Below are 5,364 nucleotides of genomic sequence, written 5' to 3' on the forward strand. Positions count from 1 at the left end.
TAAACCCGTTCCCCGTAGGGAGGAGTCAAGCCGCCGCTTAGAGACGAAGTATGAAGTGTCCTCTTCCACATAGGGCAAGCTAGAATGAACTATCTTACCCAGGACCGCCGAAGCAGCGTGGACCAGGGGAGAACTGAACTTTATACTTCACACCACAGTATTGAGTTATGTGCCCTCTTCCACATAGGGCAAGCTGGAATGTTCCATTTTACCCAGGACGGCCGAAGCGGCGTGGACCAGTGGAGGACTACACAATCATGAGGTTTGATATCGACTTGTGTGTTTCAATAGGATACCGATGGTATGGTTTGAACCGATTTGATTTAGCCATTCTGAAGTCATCACTTGGTTGAAGCGCTGAACTAGGGAGGCATCGTTTACATATATATTGGTTTTCGCATGCTCTACTAGGTTAATGTCATGAGGTTGGCTATCGAGCATGCCCAAGTGATGACTTGATTGTGTGCTTGCTTGAATTCTTCACATTTCATACCATCGGTTAGTTGTCGAATCATTCCTCGATCATAACCTTCGTTCTTGGTTCATGTATGCTCTCTTCCACATAGGGCAAGCTAGAATTAACTATCTTACCCAGGACCGCCGAAGCAGCGTGGACCAGGGGAGAACTATACTTTGTCTTGTATGCCCTCTTCCACATAGGGCAAGCTAGAACTAACTATCTTACCCAGGACCGCCGAAGCAGCGTGGACCAGTGGAGGACTATACTTTGTTCATAACACCACAGTATTAAGTATGGTGTCCTCTTCCACATAGGGCAAGCTAGAATTAACTATCTTACCCAGGACCGCCGAAGCAGTGTGGACCAGGGGAGGACTATACTTTATACTTCACACACTAGCCATATTGAAGTCATCACTTGGTTGAAGCACTGAACTAGGGCGAGTCTATCGTTTACTTTGCATTGGGATAATACGCTGCATGCTCTCTTAGGTTAATGTCATGTGGTTGGCTATAGAGCATGCCCAAGTGATGACTTTGTTTAAAGCTCAACAGGTAGAGTATTATGTCCTCTTCCACATAGGGCAAGCTAGAATTAACTATCTTACCCAGGACCGCCGGAGCAGCGTGGACCAGGGGAGAACTATACTTTGTCTTGTATGCCCTCTTCCACATAGGGCAAGCTAGAATTAACTATCTTACCCAGGACTGCAAAGCAGCGTGGACCAGTGGAGGACTATACTTTGTTCATTACACCACAGTATTAAGTATGGTGTCCTCTTCCACATAGGGCAAGCTAGAACTAACTATCTTACCCAGGACCGCCGAAGCAGTGTGGACCAGGGGAGGACTATACTTTATACTTCACACACTAGCCATACTGAAGTCATCACTTGGTTGAAGCGCTGAACTACGGCGGGGTAATCGTTTACAGGTTATAATCATATAGCTGCATGCTCATTAGTAGATAATGGAATATTGTATGGCAATATGAGCATGCCCAAGTGATGACTTTGTTTCAAGCTCAACAGGTAGGGTATTGAGTCCTCTTCCACATAGGGCAAGCTAGAATGAACTATCTTACCCAGGACCGCCGGAGCAGCGTGGACCAGTGGAGGACTCTATACTTTATACTTCACACCACAGTATTGAGTACGACTTGCATAAAGCCCCTAATGAGAACCACGAGGGCTCTCTCAATGTAGAACCACGAGGGCTCTAGTACCGATTCTCTCGGTACGGCTTGGTCCGTGTTCCTTTATGCTTGTACTCGCAGAAAGTCTCAACCCGGAGGTCTTGACTTTGATTGTCATAGTTGGACTACGACGGGGCATCCGACCATTGCTGATCGAACACCCCTGATTCACCATCTTTCGGGTAGGCGGTACGCGTACCTCCGGACGCGGAAGTCTCAACCCGGAGGTCTTGACTTTGATTGTCATAGTTGGACTACGACGGGGTATCCGACTCATCGAATACCCCAGAAGCACACCATCTTTCGGGTAGGCGGTACGCGTACCTCCGGACGCGGAAGTCTCAACCCGGAGGTCTTGACTTTGATTGTCATAGTTGGACTACGACGGGGTATCCGACTCATCGAATACCCCAGAAGCACACCATCTTTCGGGTAGGCGGTACGCGTACCTCCGGACGCGGAAAGTCTCAACCCGGAGGTCTTGACTTTGGTTGTCATAGTTGGACTATGACGGAGCATCCGACCATTGCTGATCGAACACCCCTGTTACACCATCTTTCGGATAGGCGGTGCGCGACACCACCGACGCGGAAAGTCTCAACCCGGAGGTCTTGACTTTGTATTGTTGGATAGTCCTCTTCCACTATAGGGCAAGCTGGAAATATTCCATTTTACCCAGGACTGCCGAGGCAGCGTGGACCAGGGGAGAACTTCACGGAATCTTCAGGCATCCATGATTGCCATAGTGCGTAAGCCGCCGCTGTGCGCGTCAACTCGTTCCCCGTGAGGAGGAGTCTAGCCGCCGCTAAAAGACGAAGCATTAAGTGTCCTCATTCCACTATAGGGCAAGCTAGAATTAACTATCTTACCCAGGACCGCCGAAGCAGCGTGGACCAGGCGAAGACTATACTTTATACTTCACACCACAGTATTGAGTACGACTTGCATAAAGCCCCTAATGAGAACCACGAGGGCTCTCTCAATGTAGAACCACGAGGGCTCTAGTACCGATTCTCTCGGTACGGCTTGGTCCGTGTTCCTTTATGCTTGTACTCGCGGAAAGTCTCAACCCGGAGGTCTTGACTTTGATTGTCATAGTTGGACTACGACGGGGCATCCGACCATTGCTGACCGAACACCCCTGATTCATCATCTTTCGGATAGGAGGTGCGCCCACCTCCGACGCGGAAGTCTCAACCCGGAGGTTCGGACTTAGAGTTTTTCCCATTTAAAAGTTTTTCTCTTAGCCATACTGAAGTCATCACTTGGTGAACGATTGAACTAGGGCGGGTTAATCGTTTATAGGTATCATGTGGTTTGCATGCTCTCTTAGGTTAAGGTCATGTGGTTGGCTATCGAGCATGCCCAAGTGATGACTTTGTTTCACGCTTGCTTGATTTCTTCATGATTCCCTGTTATATAGTGTAATCATTCGAGAACAGGGAATCTTTGGTTTTGCTCAACAGGTATTGGATGTCAACTTGGTATCTAGATCGCATTAAGTCTCAACCCTTAGGTTCGGACTTGTATAGTGACATCTTGTTACGGTCTTGAGTCTCAACCCGCAGGTTCGGACTACTTAGTGTTTGATCGAATATAATATGGCAACTTGTGCCTAAGTCTCAACCCGCAGGTTCGGACTTCTGTTTATTTGGCCAATGTATGTATAAGGCAACTTGTGCCTAAGTCTCAACCCGCAGGTTCGGACTTGTGTATTTGTTCGAAGTCATGTATAAGGCAACGTGTGCCTAAGTCTCAACCCGCAGGTTCGGACTTGTTAGTGTTTCGTCAACTTTCATATGGCAACTTGTGCCTAAGTCTCAACCCGCAGGTTCGGACTTGTGTATTTGTTCGAAGTCATGTATAAGGCAACTTGTGCCTAAGTCTCAACCCGCAGGTTCGGACTTGTGTATTTGTTCGAAGTCATGTATAAGGCAACTTGTGCCTAAGTCTCAACCCGCAGGTTCGGACTTCATAGTGTTTCGTCAACTTTCATATGGCAACTTGTGCCTGAGTCTCAACCCGCAGGTTCGGACTTCTATAGTGTTTCGTCAATTATCATATGGCAACTTGTGCCGAAGTCTCAACCCGCAGGTTCGGACTTCTGGAAGGATCACTTGGCCACTAATGATCCTTCCGCAGGTTCACCTACGGAAACCTTGTTACGACTTTTACTTCCTCTAAATCATCAAGTTCGGTCAACTTCGATAAAGCAGACGCGGTTCACGAGGATCCAGCGAACGATCATCTCCAAAGACCTCACTAAATAATCCATCGGTAGTAGCGACGGGCGGTGTGTACAAAGGGCAGGGACGTATTCAACGCTGGCTGATGACCAGCACTTACTAGAAGTTCCGAGTTCATATGGACCATTGCAATCCATAATCCCTACTAAGTGAGTATTTGAGTGATTTCCCGTTCCTCTCGGAATAGGAGACACGCTGCTACCCACATTGTAGCACGCGTGTAGCCCAGAACATCTAAGGGCATCACGGACCTGTTATCGCTCGATCTCATTTTGCTAAACACAAATTGTCCTGCTAAGCAGCGTACCGTAAGTGCACTTGCGCACACGAACAGCGAAGGTGTCAGGTCATACTCCACCGAAAGGTCCTAACCCGTTCCAATCGGCATCGACGCATTAACGCTGACTGCGTTCTAGTTAGCATATGTGAGTCACGTTCGTTATCGGAATTAACCAGACAAATCAATCCACGAACTAAGAACGGCCATGCACCACTACCCTTAAATTTGAGAAAGAGCTATTAATCTGTCTCACCTCCATAAGTTCGGACCTGGTAAGTTTTCCCGTGTTGAGTCAAATTGAACCGCAAGCTCCATTTCATTGTGGTGCCCTTCCGTCAATTCCTTTAAGTTTCAACTTTGCAACCATACTTCCCCCGGAACCTGACTTTGGTTTCCCGGAAGCTACTGAGAGCACCTGGTTGTAGCGTCTCCCAATTGCTAGTTGGCATCGTTTACGGTTAGAACTAGGGCGGTATCTAATCGCCTTCGATCCTCTAACTTTCGTTCTTGATTAAAGAAAGCATCCTTGACAAATGCCTTCGCTTTAGTTAGTCTTACGACGGTCTACGAATTTCACCTCTCGCGCCGTAATACTAGTGTCCCCAACTACTTCTGTTAATCATTACCTCCGGTCTGAGTACAAACCAATGAAAGATTAGACCAAGGTCGTATTCCATTATTCCATGCAAGATTATTCTAGGGCGTTTGGGCACCCTGCTTTAAGCACTCTAATTTGTTCAAGGTAAACGTGAGCGGTCGAGCTCTATGTTACACTTGCACCCGTTGAAGGGCACACCATGACACAGACTTGGTGCCCTACCACACCATTGAGTCGCAACCAGATTCCGACTTGGCCCACCGACCACGGGTTGACCGGGTCGGCGGAGCCGGACTGTGTTGGACAAGTATCAACTTCGAACGTTTTAACCGCAACAATTTTAATATACGCTAGTGGAGCTGGAATTACCGCGGCTGCTGGCACCAGACTTGCCCTCCACTTGATCCTCGTAGAAGGATTTATGCTCTACTCATTCCAATTATGAAACATCATTAAAGAGTTTCATATTGTTATTTCTCGTCACTACCTCCCCGTCCCGGGATTGGGTAATTTACGCGCCTGCTGCCTTCCTTGGATGTGGTAGCCATTTCTCAGGCTCCCTCTCCGGAATCGAACCCTGATTCCC

Source organism: Anopheles ziemanni (assembly GCF_943734765.1).
Source record: "Anopheles ziemanni chromosome X unlocalized genomic scaffold, idAnoZiCoDA_A2_x.2 X_unloc_90, whole genome shotgun sequence".
NCBI classification, from domain to species: domain Eukaryota; kingdom Metazoa; phylum Arthropoda; class Insecta; order Diptera; family Culicidae; genus Anopheles; species Anopheles ziemanni.